We start from the raw sequence: 19087 nt of genomic DNA, 5'->3' as shown, positions 1-19087 counted from the left end.
GGGCTGCTTGTAGCAGGGTCAGCACCGAGGTCGTGATTCGTATTTATTTTCTGCCTCTCAATCTCAGCACCGGCAAGTCACAACCAGGCTCCTTTACATGTGCACGGAGACGCTTGCGTTTCTTTACCTCCTGAGGGGCAAGGAAAGACAAGCGCAGTTCGGGTTCAGGAAAGTGCTCTCAAGCCTCTTGCCTGTGTTCCCACTTGCGTTGCTCCCAGACTTAGATTTCTGTGCAAACCCGAAGAAAGCGGAACAGCTTAAATAAAGACAACCTCACGCCTTTAATCCTTGACCGCAAACACTGGAGTTTTTGTGCCCTGGATTTCTGAAATTCTTGGCTGGGTACTCAAAGCGGGGGAAGGGTGGGTAACAGCTTGTAAAAACTTCCCAAAGCAGAAATCCGAGCTCTTCCCCGCCCCCTGCTCCCAATGACACCTGGATTCTAGAGAAATGGGGCAGCCGACGGAGGAGCGTCCCCAAGGGCTGGGGGCGCCCCCCACGGGTGGTTTTGAGTCGCGGGTTCCTAAGTCAACGGGTTCTCCGCGCAGAGCCGGGTTTGAAGCCCGGACTCCCCGCAGGACGCCCCTCCCTGTCCCCGTGCGCGTCTATTTAGAGCCCAGCCTGGGAACCCATGGGATTCTGGGACTTGTAGTTCATCCTCGCAGCCCCAGGCGCTGCCACGACCCCGGACTCGGACTACATTGCCCAGGGAGCGTCCCGGCCTATATAAGCTGCCAGGAGCTGCTTCGAAGTGCAGTAACCATGTGGATGTGCTGCTGAAGCGTTTCCTCTAGCTCGCTGGGGTGGGAGGAGAGAAGGAGGAGGAGGTGGTGGTGGTGGAGGAGGAGGCAGAGGGTGGAGAGAGAGAAATCGCACGCCGAGAGGAGGTGTGGGTGTTCCGCTTCCATCCTAACGGAACGAGCTCCCTCTTCGCGGACATGGGATTACCCAGCGGCTGCTAACCCCCTCTCCTCGCCCTGCTCCGCCAAAGTGGCGTGGCTCCCCGGGCACTAAGGTAGCGGCTGGGGGCCGGGTAGAGGGCGCGGGGAGTTGGTACTGTCCCCAGGAGCAGAAGTTTTTGCCTCGCTCTCTTCTCGTTCTTGGTGGATTTTCATGCACTTGCATGCATTTTGGGGGTTCTTTTCCTGAGGGCATTTTGGGGGTGTTCATTTAAGGTTAAAAAAAATTCTCGATTCCATCGACTGGCTTTGAGGCTACTCATTCTGGGTTGTAAAGGCATTCCCCCAAGTTGGAAACTAGCAGCAGCTGCAGAAAATAGTGGGTTTTGGTGGCGGGGGGGCAGGGAGGGAGGTCGTGGAGATGTCCTATGTGAGTAGGCTAAAGGAAACAATCTTTCTTAAAATGCAGCCTTCCGTTGTGCTGCAAGGGAGAGGAATGCATATGTGGGGGCCCCAGTGGGGAGGTTTTAGAAAAACGGAAGAGAACCCGGGGAGCGGTGACGGATGAAGTGTGGACGGAGCTCACGCCTGATGGGGATGCGGGCTTTGGATACTTGGCCTCCGCTCCTGGAAACAAGTGCTTTGGGATCAGCCAAACACTTCTCTTAGTTTCAGCCCCACGGCGCGTTCGAAGTTTGTGCGTACTTAGTCTCACTTGTCAGTTGTATATTGGAAACAGATGAAATGACCAGTAATCTTTACCTAAGTGAACCCACCAACCTACCTGTCAAATCTGGTGGTGGTGGCGGTCCTGCGTGTGTATGTGTGTGTTTTGGGGGAGGGAGGAGGGTTGTCTCTCCAGGAAGGAGGTTAACTGAAAGTGGAAATGTAGAATTTGAAAATTTCTATTAGGGACCCACTTCTGTCCAATCTCGCATTCAGCTTTCTTTCTTTCTCAATTACTTAGGAGCTGACCGCCAGGGAGCAGAACTCACACCCCTGGCTGGGCGTGTTTTGGCAACAGAGTGCCTGACCTGGGTCAGGTGAGTGCGGAAGCCTGAAAGCTGTAGTTAATAATGAGTTTTGGTCCTAAGCCTATTTTAAGTTCTCGCTAAGGAGTCATGGAGATGGGGAGTAGGAAGAGACAGGAAACTCCATGGCAAATTCTCTGAAATTTGTCACTGCCTGTAGTAAGGGCTTTAGGGAATGTATGAGATCCAGGGGGCAGTCCTGTCTAGTACTTTTGGCCCTGACTCAGAAGTGAAGCAGCCTGAAGGTTTATGGGAGCAGGGGGAAAAAAGAAATAGATGGGGCAGTAAAAGGGATGCCCACTGGTGATCTGAGAATTGAACTTGCCAGGAGGTGTGCTGATTATTTAAATTTTGAAAGATGCAGTGCATTTCATCTGCCAAGATACATAAGCAAAATTTATCTGCTTCCCTCTTTCAAAAATAGTCACTTTCCTTTTTTTTCCCCCTTATACTGTGAATATGTGTTTAATCAGAGTAGGTTGTGTGGCAAGAGATTAAAGTGGGTTGCTGGCAAATTGAACTTGAAAAAGGGAAGTTCTTGAAGCATAAGAAAGTAACATCCAATCCTTGATGCCACCTGAGCATCAAGGAATCTGGTGGATTCCTCTGGTTTAGGTGCCTGTCATGGGATATGAGCTGAGAGCATCATTTATCTGTAAACGCAAGCAGCTCTTATGTTTTCTCCTGCAAATGTTCAGACTGCACTTCAAGAGAGGGAGGTTTTACCAGGTGCACAAATGCCCATTGCTGCAGATTTGAGCATCACAAGCTTTTTCTTCTGAAATGGTTAGGGATAGGATAAACAACAGGGTAATAAAGGTGGGTGGGGCCTGGGTCTTCATAACTTATTTAACATTCTAAATATTTAGCTGTTCCCTGGGCTACAATCTTTGGGCTTTTCTAATTAGAAAAGAAGTCAGACACTTCATTATAGTAGTACTGTGCTTTTGTTTCCTGTTGATAAGATCCTCCGGAGTGCTGGTGGAGTGGGAAGTATTTGGATGTGTGAGGTCCACTTCCTTTTTGGAGTTCTCTTGACTCCCATAGCTACGTGGGCATTCATAAGGCCAAGGATTGGGTTCAGTTCCCCTCTTCAGAGGAAGCTGCAGGCAAGGAGAAAGTGGTCCACAAAATCTTCTCTGACTGGTTGCTAAAAATGAGAATAATACACATGAAGTACTTGTAAGCCAGGTCCACAGCTATACATCACAGGAACCCTGTGAGTCAGGTACGGGCAAAGAAGCTGAGGTGCAGAGTGAGATCACTTGTCCAGTGGATGCAAGCTGTAACCCCAGGCTTTGGGATTTTGCTGTTTCCCACAAATGCGTCTCAGTGGAGGGGGAATATGAGGGTAACTAGGAAAAATGGTACATGTATTGCTGTTGAAGAAATAACTCTTCATTGTGTCCTACCAATGATAAAGGAACAAAGTGACCTTGATATAGGAAAAAAACAATGTAGCCGTAGAAAGACTCTTGGTTTTTGAGGAGGTCTTAGGTATTGTACTGAGTTCATTTTAGAAAACTAACTGCTGAAAGCCTACATGAGGAGAGTAAAAGAATCCAAACTACAAGTAACACTGTCTGGATTCAACATTGGGTTTATTTCACACCTGAAATGCATCTTGATCAGCTACATCAAGGCATCTGAGTAGGTTACAAGAATCAGGTGTTGCTCTATTGGAATAATTTGTAAGTTTAAATTGCAGTGAATCTGAACTGTGAAATGTTGACTGTCTTTTCATATACTCTTAGTTTGCTTTGTGGCCAGTTGTGCAAGATCACTTTTCTTTTTCGTTTCTTACTTTCACTTGCGTGTGTGTATGTGTTGAAAGTATAATCTGCTTTTTGAATAATTCAAATTGAAACAATATCCTACCAAGATTTCCTTCTTATCAGGCAGGCAAAGTTCTTCATGCTCGAAATGAATTACTCCTGGTCTCCTGTTTGAGACTCATGGAAGTTCTTTGGGGTTGACAATGGTGTTACCTATTTAAACAAAGTGGTTGCCTTCTGGAGAGAATAAGCATGTTTAGGAAGAAGACGTGGAAACTTTGCTTAGAGAAGAGATAGGTGAACTGAAATCAGATCCATTGCTTTATATATCAAAGTATTTTCAACTGAGGAAGACCATGGTCTTAAAGAGAGAAAGAAACTTCTAATACAATGGTGTGCAACCAACCGACTTGCACAGCAAAAAAATCAAATGGCTTTTTAGTTCATTTGTAATGATTGAATGGAAAATCTGATTTATTTATGAGCAACTCTTAAACCAAAGTGAAACAACAGACACCAAATTTGAACAACAGAAAAAACTCAAAATATTAAAATTAGGCCTGTAGTTAAGTTTTCAGGTCAAGCTGTACTTGCATACATCTGATTAAAAACCTGCCCAAGGCCAGTGTCGGTTTTCTTTGCTGTTGGTTTGATCTTTTAAAATAAAACACATTGCTTTCACAGGCTGTTTATTAATTGTAAGTATTAATACATAGTTTTTTTTTTTTAGTTCACTTAGCCTGTTTTAATTTTTTCCTGACTCTTTTGATGAAATCAACTAAGGCTTGAAGTCAGTGACGTGAATGACATAATTTCCTTGATTCCTACCAGTTGTCATAGTGTTTGTGGTTCTGAGGCTATTGCTAATGAGGATGAGCTGGAACCACCATCCACTGAACTATTCCTTGTATTGAACTTTGTCTGGATTCTTCCCTAAACTGGACATAGTTTAAGGCACCTGGTGTGATAAATCTATCCTAGCAATTCTAATGCTGACTAAAATTATGGTTAAACTATTTTATTCCTTCATTCAAATCTTTGGAGTACCTGCTATGTGCCAGGGTGTGTTCCAGATGCTGAGGTTACAGCAGTAGAAGTCCTATACCTTTTATTTTTTAAATTTTGGCTGCTTTGGGTCTTGTTGTGATAAACGAACTTTCTCTAGTTGCAGCATGTAGGCCAAGTTGTAAGTGCAATCTTAGTTCCCTGCCAAAGGATCGAACCCTCATATCCTCTGGAAGGAGGGGCAAATTCTTAATCACTGGACCACCAGGAAAGTCCTCAAGCGCCCTATTCCTAAGAGGTCTTAAATGCTAGTTCAGGGGAGGCAGCCAATATAAAAAGCAAGTATTATAGTATGACAGGTAGTAAATGATTTGAGGAAAAATGGAGTAAGGACTAAGAGAAAGCAACAGTGTTGGTGAAGAAGTGGATAAGTTGGGACCCTTGTGTGCTGTTGGTGGGAACGTGCAATGTTGCTGCTGCTGTGGAAGACAGTGTGGCTGTCCCTCAAAAAATTAAGCATAGAAATTACCAGATAATCCAGCAGTTCCGCTTTTGAGTATATACCCCAAGGAATTGAAAGCAGGAACTCAAACGTATTGGTACGGCCATGTTCACAGCAGCATTATTCATGATAGCCAAAAGATGGAAATAACCCAGATGTTCACAGAAGGATGAGTGGATAAATAAGATGTAGTATATCTGCACAGTGGAATATTACTAGGCCTTAAAAAGAAATGAAATTCTGATACCTGCTGCAACAGAGATGAACCTTGAAAACATTCTGTTAAGTGAAATAGAAAGTGAAAAGTGTTAGTCATCACTCAGTCATGTCCGACTCTCTGTGACCCCATGGGCTGTAGCCCACGAGACTCCCCTGTCTGTAGAATTCTCCAGGCAAGAATACTGGAGTAGGTGGTCCTTTGCTTCTCCAGGGGATCTTCCCAACCCAGTGATCGAACCCGACTCTCCTACTTTGCAGGCACATTCTTTACTGTCTGAGCCACCAGGGAAGCCAGATGCAAAATAGCAAATAGTGTATGGTTCCACTTTGAAGAGGTCCCTAGAGCAATCACATTCACAGAGGCAGAAAGCAGAATAGTGGCTGCCCTGGGTGGGGGTGCTGGGGAATGAGGAGTTTAATGGGCACAGAGTTTCCTTTTGGGGAAGATGAAAAGGTACTGGAAATGGATTGTGGTGATGGTTGCAGAACAAAGTTGACTGTACTTAATGCCTCTGAATCATACAGTTAAAAATGGCTAAAATGGTAAATTTTATGTTATGCATGTATATTTTACCACAATAAAAAGGAAGGGTATCAGCAACAGAACAGGGTAAAGGGTATCAGGGAGCACTGTGGTAGGGGGTGGGAATCAGGAAAGGGCTCATTAGTAGAGATCTGAAGGAAGTGAGTGGGTGAGCCAGGTAGGTGTCCAGTGGAGGATGGTTGTTCCAAAGGGCCAAGCGGCAAGTGGCAGGGCCCTAGGGTGGGAGCAGGTGGAGCATGTTAGAGGAAGGGTGAGGAGGCCAGAGTGGCTGCAACTGAGGGAGAGTGCGTGCGTTCCCGCCAAGGGAATCAGGGACAGAATATGCAGGGACCAGGTTTTTGCCAGTTAGCCAATTTGTTCTAAACTCGAGCAGAATTCTCAGTGGTTCTCAGCATCACTGAACCGCCTTGTCCTCTCCAGAGAGACTTTGGGAGGCTGTCAGGATCACCTGGAACTTGATGGGGGTGGTGGTGAGTAAAACCAAGATTTCTAGACTGTCTAGTTAATCACCTGATATGTGTGGGACTGTAATTCACTTCAGGATGAAAGGCATCTTTGATAAAATAGGTGAAGTTACAGTTGGCTTAGATAACAAAAATGTTCTAAGAACCTAATGATATTCCTGGGGATTTATCTGCATTATGAATCTTTTTTTGCCCCGTGGCCACCCTACAGTGTGTCTAGTTTCATATTAAGGAATTACAGGAAGAGGATTCATGCTCTGCTATCTAATTTCATCCTTGGGGAATATGAAGTCCCATGTAAGTGATTCTCCTTGATGAGTGATGTCGACCCCTCCATGTGTACAAACTTGTAACAAGGATATATGTCGTTAGTTTTTGCAAAAGATGTATGTATTCAGTTGTAAAACATTAGGGTATATAAACAAAGACAAATACAAAAAACCCAGTCACTCCTAGGCCCACCAGCTAAGATGAGAATTTCAGACTTTCCTTCTAAGTACAGACATAAATTTTAAATTTCATGAAAAGGGTGTCATCCCTCCTGTTTGGTACCTTACCTTTTGCGCTCTGTATTGTGAACATCTTTTCTTGTTAAGAAATAGATGTCTAAGTCATTTATCTAAAGGTATTTTTGATGGGGTGTCATTGGAATGAGGACAGATATGGAATCATTAGGGTAGAAAAAGTGTATTGTTCAGGTTCCATCACCATCATAGAGTCCAGGTTTTCTCATTCATTTTGTACTGTTTTTATAACTGATTCACTTTGCTGTACACCTGAAACACAACATAATAAATCAATTATACTCCAATACAAATTTTTAAAAAATAGAAAAGAATTTAAAAAGAAAACTAAATGGGTGGTAGGGCACTATTCAAATGCCAGTTATCATATTACACTATTCAGATGTCAGTTATCTTATTATGGAGGTAAAGGCTAGTAGTCATTCATTTAAATAAAGAATTTTTCATTTGCTCTGCAAAGTCACCAAACCCTGTTAGGGCCAGGCACTGTTTTTTTTTTTTAATATTTATTTATTTGGCTCCATTGGATCTGAGTTTCAGCACAGGTGATCTTTGTGGATCGTGTGGGACCTTTTGTTGCAACACTTGGACTGTCTACTGGTGGCCCTGGGGCTCCAGAGCACTCAAGCTCAGTAGTTATGGTATATGGGCTTAGTTGCTCCATAACATGTGGGATCTCAGTTTTCTGACCAGGAATGGAACCTGCGCTCCCTGCATCGCAAGGCAGATTCTTAACCACTGGTCCACCAGGGAAGTCCTCCAGGCACTCTTTTGTTTGTTGGCTCTTAAAAGGAAAACTATACCGTAGAAAATTAGAAACACATGTAGTCGTAGCAGTCTTAGTGTTATGAACCCCTCTTTACTCTTCACCCACCCGCCATAGTTTATCAGTTCATCACCCATCTTCTTTTAGCTGCATTCTCAAACACCCTCCGGTCTCTTCTTCGATGACATTGAAGGAAATCTCAGATACACTAGTTCATCTATATTGTAGTATATATTGCTGGCATAATCACAATACTATTATCCATCTCAAGGAGGGGAAAAGCAAATTTTAAAAACTAGTCTGTGTTCTCATCTCCTTGATTTAAATAAACTTATTATTTCAACATATATAACGATAACACATATGCATACTTTTAACAGTTTGAATAAGGAACCAAATAAGGTCAATATATTACAAATTATTGATGTCTTTTAATTTGTGTATTTCCTTGTTACTGCTTTCCCCCCACCATGGATTTTTTGGTTGTTACTAAAGAAACTCATTTCAGTCGCTCAGTCGTGTCCGACTCTTTGTAACCCCATGAATCGCAGCACGCCAGGCCTCCCTGTCCATCACCAACTCCCTGAGTTTACCCAAACTCATGTCCATCAAGTCAGTGATGCCATCCAGCCATTTCATCCTCTGTTGTCCCCTTCTCCTCCTGCCCCCAATCCCTCCCAGCATCAGGGTCTTTTCCAATGAGTCAACTCTTCGCATGAGGTGGCCAAAGTACTGGAGTTTCAGTTTCCGCATCAGTCCTTCCAAAGAACACCCAGGACTGATCTCCTTTAAGATGGACTGGTTGGATCTCCTTGCAGTCCAAGGGACTCTCAAGAGTCTTCTCCAACACCACAGTTCAAAAGTATCAAATCTTCAGCACTCAGCTTTCTTCACAGTCCAACTCTCACATCCATACATGACCACTGGAAAAACCATAGCCTTGACTAGATGGACTTTAGTTGGCAAAGTAATGTCTCTGCTTTTGAATATGCTATCTAGGTTGTTCATAATTTTCCTTCCAAGGAGTAAGCGTCTTTTAATTTCATGGCTGCAATCATCATCTGCAGTGATTTTTGAGCCCCAAAATACAAACTCTGATACTGTTTCCACTGTTTCCCCATCTATTTCCCATGAAGTGATGGCACCAGATGCCATGATCTTTGTTTTCTGAATGTTGAGCTTTAAGCCATTTTTTTCACTCTCCTGTTTCACTTTCATCAAGAGGCTTTTGAGTTCCTCTTCACTTTCTGCCATAAGGGTGGTGTCATCTGCATATCTGAGGTTATTGATATTTCTCCCGCCAATCTTGATTCCAGCTTGTGCTTCTTCCAGCCCAGCGTTTCTCATGATGTACTCTGCATAGACGTTAAATAAGCAGGGTGACAATATACAGCCTTGACATACTCCTTTCCCAATTTGGAACCAGTCTGTTGTTCCATGTCCAGTTCTAACTGTTGCTTCCTGACCTGCATACAGATTTCTCAAGAGGCAGGTCAGGTGGTCTGGTATTCCCATCTCTCTTAGAATTTTCCACAGTTTATTGTGATCCACACAGTCAAAGGCTTTGGTGTAGTCAATAAAGCAGAAATAGTTGTTTTTCTAGAACTCTCTTGCTTTTTCGATGATCCAGCACATGTTGGCAATTCGATCTCTGGATCCTCTGCCTTTTCTAAAATCAGTTTGAACATCTGGAAGTTCACGGTTCATGTATTGCTGAAGCCTGGCTTGGAGAATTTTGAGCATTACTTTGGTGGCGTGTGAAATGAGTGCAATTGTGCAGTAGTTTGAACATTCTTTGGCATTGCCTTTCTTTTTGATTGGGATGAAAACTGACCTTTTCCAGTCCTGTGGCCACTGCTGCATTTTCCAAATTTGCTGACATATTGAGTGCAGCACTTTCACAGCACAATACCTTTTCTTATAGGCTGGATTTTGCCGACTGCATCAATGTGATGTAGTTGAAGATGTTCCTCTCTCCTCTGTATTTGTTATGTTTAATTTTATAGTTGGAAGTAGGGGCTTGATCAGAGTCACTTGCCCCCACCACGTCTGTTTTGTGAGCTCACTCAGAGGAGTGTGTGATATGTATGGATATGCCTTCTTGTGATTAACATTAAGTGATGCTTACTGCTTAAATGTGTTAGTTCAATTGAACTGTAAAGCTTTTATTTTTCTGTATTTATTAGCTGGAATATTTTGTGAAATGAACCTTTCTCTACTTAGTACATTGGCCAAAAAGTTTACTTGGGTTTTTCTATATGATATGGAAAAACCCAAACAAACTTTGTGGCCAACTTAATATTTACTTCCCTAGGGCATGTTGTCGAAGAAGGCAATGGCACCCCACTCCAGTACTCTTGCCTGGAAAAATCCCATGGATGGAGGAGCCTGGTGGGCTGTGGTCCATGGGGTCGCTAGGAGTCAGACACGACTGAGCGACTTCACTTTCACTTTTCACTTTCATGCATTGGAGAAGGAAATGGCAACCCACTCCAGTGTTTTTGCCTGGAGAATCCCGGGGACGGAGGAGCCTGGTGGGCTTCCGTCTATGGGGTCGCACAGAGTCAGACACGACTGAAGTGACTTAGCAGCAGCAGGGCATATTGTTGTTTAAGTCACTTAGTTGTGTCCGACTCTTTGTAGCACACCATGGGAATTCCCAGGAAAGAATCCTGGAGTGGGTTGCCATTTCCTTTTCCAGAGAATTTTCCTGACCCAAGGATCAAAGCTGAGTTTCCTGCATTGGCAAGTGGATTCTTTACCACTGAGCCACCAGGGCAGCCCTCCCTAGGGTATAGTTAAAGTATATAAATAAAAGACAAGATCGGTGCTTCCATCTCCCTGTGTGTTTTAGTTTTCAAAGGTTACGAGTTGATTCCCTAGCATGACCCATGGCAGTGGTTCTCTAGTGGGGGACGTGAGGCAATATCTGGGGCCTTTTTCGGTGTCTTAACTGGGGAGAGGGTGCTACTGGCATCCAGTGCTTAGCGGCCAGGGATGCCACTCAGTTGCCATCATTCCGTCTCACAGCCCTGAGGAACAGAAGGATCCATTCCAAAGTATCAGCAGTGCCTCTGTTGAGAATGTCTATACCAGGTGGACCGATTGGTGTGTTTTGTTTAGTATCATAGTGAACTCATGGATTTAAACATGTTTCCTATGCTTCATTTTGTATAGTTATCCTTACTGATAGTCAGATTATCCATCTCTGCTCAGTAAGAGAGAGGCTACTCAAGTCGATTCAAAGGACACCACCCCAGTGGTCTTAGACTTAATGCTGCTTGTATGACGAGATATTCTAGGCTCGTTCTCTATATTCCTTGATGCAGACGTGTCATGAGTCGTTTATCCAAGAAGCCCTAGTTCTTTTGAGTCCTCTTCTCAGAAAATAAAATGAAGGAAACTTAAAACCTGAACTTTTGCTTTTTTAGATCTAATCATCATTTTTTAATATTTTATTGGGGGATAATTGCTTTATAGTATTTTGCTGGTTTCTGCCAGACAGCAACCTGAATCAGCCACAGGTGTACATACGTCCCTCACTCTTGAACCTCCCTGCCATCTCCCATCCCATCCTACCCCTCCAGATTGTGATTGAGCACTGTAAAACCTGAAGATTTTTATTTTTTAGAATTTATTTTTAATTGAAAGATAATTGCTGTATAGTATTGTGTTGGTTTCTGCCAGACTTCAACATAAATCAGCCATAGGTATACACATGTCCCCTCACTCTTGAACCTCCCTCCCGCCTCCTTCCCCATCCCACCCCTCTAAAACCGGAATGTTTTTAATGAAAGTTTTTCCAAAGTGTAATTGATACATCCTTACCTTTGGGGGAAAAAAGACTCTAAACATACTCTTTTCAAAGTGGTCTCAGTTTTAGTATGCTGAGGCTGAGATTCATTTCTCCCCGGACAAGCAGGAATGTTACTCTTGTTTCACATCCACGTTTTTTCACACTGTGGCAGCCCATTAAGAAGTTGTGACATCTCTCTGGTGGACCTTAATAGACGGTTTCTTTGATAAAGTAGATCAGGATAGAAAACATCAAAGTATGGGTACTTAAAAGAACTCTGTGTGTGTGTGTGTCACAACAGATTTCTCATTCTCTGTTTCTCTTTTTCACACACACACACACACACACACACACACACCCCATACACACACAGAATAAACGTTGGGTTGTTAAGTTCAACGTATTTCTTATTGTGAGTCGCTGCCAAAAGTCTGAGAAACACTGTCCATTGTCCTACGACATTATGGCTTCATCTGTGGCCACCAGATCTGCATCACTGGCTTCAGACTGAGAACTTGTTAGAAATGCAGACTCCGAGGCCCCACCCCAGATCCACTGAATCTGAAACTGCACTTCAGCAAGATCCCCGGGGGATTCTTAACGCATGTGAAAATATGAAAAGATCTGTGCCGGATGGTGCTTGGCGGCCCCGTGCTTTTTCAGAATTTATTTTTATAATTACTTTGCTTTTGCATGGCTAGCTTTCACCTGTTGAAACTGATCTTTGTACTTTTCCCTCACAGCCTTCTCATGTGCAGTTAAGAGGAAAAGTAGATAAAATGACCAACTTAGGTGAGTGTATGAAAGCCTGGCAGGATTCTCAATGATAAAAATGGGAGCTTTCGGTGCTACATTGAGACAGTTTTTCAGTTGGCTGTTCAGACAGAGGTGGAGACCAAAAGCTTCATATAAAAGCTACTTAGGATTGTGAAGCCGCAGATATAAAGAAAGTTGTATTGTAACCGGTCGTTGCAAACTTTCAAGAACTTTCAGTTTATAATGTTCTATGACCCTTTGTGAAGGAGGCAATGGCACCCCACTCCAGTACTCTTGCCTGGAAAATCCCATGGATGGAGGAGCCTGGCGGGCTGCAGTCCATGGGGTCGCCAGGCGTCGGACACGACTGAGCGACTTCCCTTTCACTTTTCACTTTCATGCATTGGAGAAGGAAATGGCAACCCACTCCAGTGTTCTTGCCTGGAGAATCCCGGGGACGGCGGAGCCTGGTGGGCTTCTGTCTATGGGGTCGCACAGATTCGGACACGACTGAAGCGACTTAGCAGCAGCAGCATGACCCTTTGAGTCAGCAGAACTTCTAGACTGGTATAGTGTTGCTCGTCAGAAAAAGATGAACAGATGAAAAAAATATTACTAGCCTCCAAATTCTTCAGTGTTTATTTGCATTTCAGGAGCAGTTTTATCTGGGAAGTGATTTTGTTTTGCAAAAACAGCTTAAAAAACTCCCCATAACCCCTTCACTTGCACATATTTCTGAACAGAAAAAGCTAATTCAACACCCAGACTTGGGGACATTCACCTATATTTGCCTGCCATGTGTACAATCACATCCTGTCTCTGTGCCTTTGCCCATGGACTTTCCGCAGCTGACCCTGTCCCTGGCCCCTCTGTCCACCTTACCAGATGCTTCTCTTCTCAGCCAGCTCTTCCTCTTCTGGGAAACCTTCCTTGAAACTTAAAAGTCTTTGTCATTTGTGGGACTTCCTTGGCAATCCAGTGGTTAAGACTCAGAGCTCCCAATGCAGGGGGCCTGGGTTTGATCCCTGGTCAGAGAACTAGGTCCCACATGCAACAACTAAAAATCCCATGTGCTGCAATTAAGACCCAGAGCAGCCAAATAAATAAAAATAAGTATTTTAAAAAATTATGTTATTTTTTTATTTTGGGCTGTGCTGGGTCTTTGTTGCTCCAAGGGCTTTTTTCTAGTTGAGGCGAGCAGGGGCTACTCTCTAGTGACGATGCTCAGGCTTCTCACTGGGGTGGCTTCTCTTGCTGCAGAGCGCAGGCTCTAGGGCACTCAGGATTCAGTAGTTGTGACACATGGGCCCCATGGTTGCAGTTCCTGGGCTTTTAGAGCACAGGCTCGGTAGCTGTGGCACATGGACTTAGTTCCTCTGCAGCATGTGGGATCTTTCTGGAACAGGGAGCAAACCTGTGTCTCTTCCACTGGTAGGCGAATTCTTTACCACTCAGCCACCAGGGAAGCCCTGTAGGCTACTACTTAATCTAACTTTTTGTACCCCTCTCTTGATGATGTAAGGGTTTCCCAGGTGGCTCTGCTGGTAAAGAATCCCCCTGCAATGCAGGAGACCCCAGTTCAATTCCTGGGTCAGGAAGATCCTCTGGAGAAGGGATAGGCTACCCATTCCAGTATTCATGGGCTTCCCTGGTGGTTCACAGGGTAAAGAATCTGCCTGCAGTGTGGGAGACCTGGGTTTGCTCCTTGGGTTGGGAAGATCCCCTGGAGATGGGCATGGCAACCCTCTCCAGTATTCTTGCCTGGAGAATCCCCATGCGCAGGGGTGCCTCATGGGCTACAGTCCCTGGAGTTGCAGAGTCAGACATGACTGAGCGACTAAGCAGACACTTGATGACCTATCTCCTGAGTTGGCCTGTTGCTTTGAAAAGCCCCGTCTGCCATGAAGAGTAAAGTTAAGGACAGGGTAGAAAGGTCTTCAGCATTTCCTTGTGGTCGCTTTGAAGACTGCTCAGCACAGCTCCCTGGAGGGCGTTCGGCTTGGGAAATTGGTGGTGGTTACTGACGGGGAGTGGAAGTAGGAACGAGGCAGTGAATGGCTGGTCTCAGGGTGAAATGGTGCTGCCTTGCTCAACTGAGGGATGGGGACTCCCGGGGACTGGGTGTCGCCTGCCTGTTCGGTAGAAGCAAAACATGTGACATCTGTGCATCTGTTTCCTCTTCTGTAGCATAGGTGTAAAAATACCTGCTTTGGGGCATTGCTGCCAAGTTGTAGAATAATAGATGGCTGCACATGATCTCAGAGATCAGAACAAAACCAAACCTTTCCAGCAGAGTGGTTCGGCCCCCAGGGGACATTAGGCAATGTCTAGGGACTTTTTTTGTTGTCACCGCTGAGGGGGAGAGGCTGCTAATGGCATCTAGTGAGTTGAGGCCAAGGATGTCCCTTCACATCCTACATCCTGTAGTGCACAGGATGGGTCCCCCACAACAGAGAAATTTTCTACAACCGCCCCCCGCCCCGCCCCCCACCACCCGGCCCATGACAATAGCCTTGAGACTGAGAAAGCTTGTCCTGGAGTGATTTTTCCCAGACTTAGTGAGACTTTTTATCTCACCCTAAGGATATTAACCTAACTTGCTTTTTTCTTTCTTTTCATTTTTTTTTTTGTTTGTGGTTCAGGCTGTGGGCAGAGTGGGGTCTTCTCAGGCCAGGACTGACTTTAACTTTTTAACCAAATAAACACACTCCTCATCCCTCCCTCCGAAGCACTGGCCTTGGTTCCCAGAGCCCTGTGGTCTGCAGGCTTTGGCTGCTAATTGGGTATGTGACCTCCATGAAATCACTCAAAAGGTGTTTGTTTCCACCTATAAAATGAGGAATTTTGGCTAAGTGACCTCTCCACACCAAGTGTAAAGTGCTCTGACTGCCAACTTTGAGCTCTCAATGGGCTTCTGTTACATTGGCCTTTAGGAATAGGTATGGAGGCATATGTCAGCACTGACATCTTTTCTGAAAAATAACTCTGTAGATCAGTTACCGTCTTCAGGAAGAGTTTATTTAGTGGACATGTCTGTGAAAAAGCAGGTAGGTTTATCTGTATGTATGTGTCAGACATCTGAAAGAGCAATATTTAAACTAGAGAATGGCTCTTGAACTTCAAATTTACGACTGCTACTTCTGAGATTGTCACAGAGGGCCTTGCTGAAAGTCGACATCTCTGAGTCGGTGATTTCCTTTGGGACTAGCTGAAAATGAAAGCACAAGGCGATTTTCTGTGGTCTGGGGAGAAGTGCTTTGTGCGATAGAATAAATTATCTCTTGATGGGGACGTGCTGCATGTCTGAGGGACAGTCTGATTAGCCGCTAAGGGGACAAGAAGGCAAGGAGGGGGCTGCATGGAAATGTGGTTGGTGGTGGGGGCATCTGTCCAACTGAAAAACGGGGTGCTGCTCATCCTCGTTTCACAATAAAGATGATATTGGCGAGATAGCTTTGCTCAAAGGAAGTTCCAAAATTAACTGTGAGAGTCCCCAGTAACAGACGCAGAAGTGATTGTAAAGAGAACCTCTTCTCCTCCTTTTGCAGGAGTCCATAGTGAACAGGATGGGTTTTCTGTCCCTTACCCGCTTCCTGGATTTACAGCCGTATTACCATATATGTGCCTGGGCAAGGGTGTCTCACCATGACTTGTGCCTCTCTGGAGGGAGCGTCCTTGGCCACTAGCCAGGAGATTGATCAAATGCTGGCCACTCTTCCTTTTTCTGGGCATACTCTTGCTTTTCTTCTGAAAGCCCTTCTGGTTTGCCCAGCTTTGCCCACGGGAGGGGCTGCTTGACCTAAAAGTGTAGTGATGCCTTTTTGTGTTGGTGACTGTGGTCCCTCACGTTTCCATGGGGCCAGCTGCCTGTGACCTTTTAGATCTCCAGGCACTTGTCAGTCTTTGTACATGAGCCCTCTTCCTCACAGCCTAACTTTAAAGGGGGCTTCCCTGGTGGCTCAGACGGTAAAGAATCTGCTTTAAAGGAAGCTTTATGCCTTTATTCTTTTTAAGCGATCATTTTTAAAGCAAGCAGCAAAGAAATCAGCCCTGAAAGACTTAGGCAAGAGCCCTTTGTTGTTTAGGGGATGGAGGTGATGGGGATATGCCAAGAAGGGGCAGGAAGGGCTGGTGGATTTCCATTTGCATTTTTTCAGCAGAAGAATGACTTTCCAAGAGTATGGTGCTTTGGGGCCGAGTGACAAAACTTGGTGATGCCAGGGTGGACGGAGAAGGGCTGCGTGGGTGTCTTGTAGTCACCCGTTCTTCACCTGGTGGTGCTTGGGTGGTTCCGGTCTTACTTGAAATAGCTGGAGACCCTTTTGCTGGAATTGTCATTGGCATGGGCATATTCAGATAAACGCCATGTCATGATGTGTCCCCTTATCTACGTTCATTTGGACTTGCTGGTTGATAGGCTGATTGTCAACTGATCATGAGCCCTAAAAAGTTTAATATGAGTGGTTTATAAGAGTAGAAAAGAGAACAGATCAGAAAATATTAAGTAGCATGACAGCAAGCAGAAATGTTTCCTGTGTTTTGCTTCCTGTGTGCTTAGTCCATTGATTTCCTTCTTCTTATTTAATCCTCAACACAGTTTTACAGTCCCCATTCTGTAGATGAGGAACTAGAGTAAGTATAATACTTTGGTCAAGGTTACGAGTAAGTATAAGAGTAAGTATTATACTTTGGTCAAGGTTACGAACATCCCATCACAGCTGTAGTAAAGTCACACGTTTTACCCTGGTCAAGTCCCACTGGAACTGGCTTCTTTTTTTCCGTAGCCTTACCCAGTACTTTCCTTCCTTTCCCCATTAATGCTTTCAACTTTGTGGCTGGTTGTCTGTTTCATGAACGTATCAAACACTGCTCTGCTATTGGGCCTTTGTACCGTACAGAGCTATTTTCTCTGCCTGAAATGCTCTTCTGCCTGTTTTTTTTTTTTTTTTTTTTGCATGACTGCCTCTGTCTTGACTTTCAGGTCTTACTTACATGTCTCAACTTGTTCTCTGACTAACCATAATTGGGTGACAGTTTTAATTCTCTTCGTAGTACTTACCACTGTTTGACTTGATTGTTTTATTTTTTGTTTGTTTACTGTCTTCACTAAAATATGCGTGTCATGAAAGCCAGGGACCTTGACTGTCTTATTTGACCTACATCCTTAGCACTAGAGTAGGGCTAATATGTAGTAGGTATTCAATGTGTTGAATAAAAAGGATTTAGGTTTCAAATCAAGGAATCCTGTCTAAAGCCCTGGCTGTTAAGTTGTATATTTTGCATTTTAATCCTGTTCGATCCAGTTTTTCATATTTATACTGTATGACTCCTCACTGCACAGCCAGCCAGTGCCAGAGTAAATCTTAAAAATTTGTTGAAGCGTTTTTTTCAGACTTTCAGGTTTTGATGCTTAAAAATTAACTGAGGATATGTTGAATTCGTTTTCAGGTCTCCTATATCCTACCTCTCTGTATATTCATTATGTTATTTTTTGAGAGTTTGATACTGAAACTCCAACTAAAGATATTATCTACTTAAAAATAATTATAGTATATAGTGGAACTGTGTGTAACCTTGTTCTGTATTTTCCAAGTCTCCTGTAAATGTGTTTTCATACTTTCATAATTTAAGAAAAAAATAGATGAGGACCACAAAGAACTTCTATTGACATCAGTTATACTAATCTGTGTTTATAATATTCAAAATTAACACTTAGAAAATTCACATAGAAAATATGAAAGGTAGACCTATTGCACATTAATACAGTAACATATTTTTTTATGGGCAGTAATTATATTTTCCAAAACAAAAATCCAGCGAGAAGAGTGTCATTATTTTACATTTTTTTTGTAAAATGCTTTTGTTGTTGTTTAGTCGTTGTTTTGGCTATGTCCAATTGTTTTGTGACCCTATGGACTGTATAGCCTGCCAGGCTCCTCTGTCTGTGGGATTTCCCAGGCAAGAAAACTGGAGTGGGTTGCCATACCTTCCTCTAGGTGATCTTCCGAACCCAGGGATCAAACCCGGGTTTCCTGCATTGGCAGGCAGATTCTTTACCACTGAGCTACGAGGGAAGCCCAAATTGCTTTTAGAGCTAGCTTAATAGAAGGTAACTGGACTCAGACCTGCCCTTGCCTCCAATCTGTTGTGACATCACATGTCTTGCAGCTTCTGGAGAATTCCACTGTGCATGAGAAAAGGCAGTAACACCTTGGTGTTCTTACAAAAATAGTTTTGACTTTGAAGATCCTCTGAAAGGGTCTTGGGAGCTCTTAGGAGGCCCTGGGGCACCAGTAAAAGCCACTGGTAGAATAGGTAACCACTGGTAGAATAGGTAGGTTTTTCAGAAGGTTGGGTGGTGGCATGGAACATTTGAGAGGGGAAGCTGAAGGCTTAAGTGGCAGGATGCAATTGAATGTCCCTAAGTCTGGGTATTGTATCAGAGCTTTCTATTCAGACATAAATGCACGGGAATGCATTTAAGCTGTTCTTGCAAAACCAAAGTTGCTTCCCAGCTAAAGCTCTTCCTGCATTGCAAAGGAACATTGTGAACTTGGAAGGCAGTGGTGCTTGTGTTCATTATTTTTAGATGAGCAAGATTACACCAACCAGTCCAGAAGTTCTGTAGTGGGAGGGGTCATTAAATAATGAGAAAGCGTGGGTTCCTCTGTCTGAAAACAGTTGCTTCAAATGCAACTTCCTTAGTGGCTGTTACTCTACAACCCCTTACTTGGTGGTGGTTGAAGCTTCTGGATTCAGATGAAGTTGTTTTGTAGGATAGAAGTTAGATTGTCTTTGAGTTTTAT

General features: G+C 44.0%; 1 protein-coding gene across 3 annotated transcripts in view; it reads left to right on the top strand.

The window, feature by feature from the left end:
- Window positions 1-750: 750 nt before the first annotated feature.
- The window catches only part of ITPR1 (inositol 1,4,5-trisphosphate receptor type 1), a 348152-nt gene continuing 329815 nt past the window's right edge, over window positions 751-19087 (top strand). For all 3 annotated transcript variants that reach the window (XM_069561814.1, XM_069561813.1, XM_069561815.1), the window contains exons 1-2: window positions 751-1015; window positions 1867-1942. The gene's annotated coding sequence lies outside the window, so the exon portion shown is untranslated. The remainder of the gene's footprint in view (window positions 1016-1866; window positions 1943-19087) is intronic.

Source organism: Ovis canadensis, chromosome 19 (genome assembly GCF_042477335.2).
Source record: "Ovis canadensis isolate MfBH-ARS-UI-01 breed Bighorn chromosome 19, ARS-UI_OviCan_v2, whole genome shotgun sequence".
Lineage (NCBI taxonomy): Eukaryota > Metazoa > Chordata > Mammalia > Artiodactyla > Bovidae > Ovis > Ovis canadensis.
The sequence above is the reverse complement of the archived record's forward strand: the minus strand, read 5'-3'. Positions and strand labels throughout refer to the sequence as shown.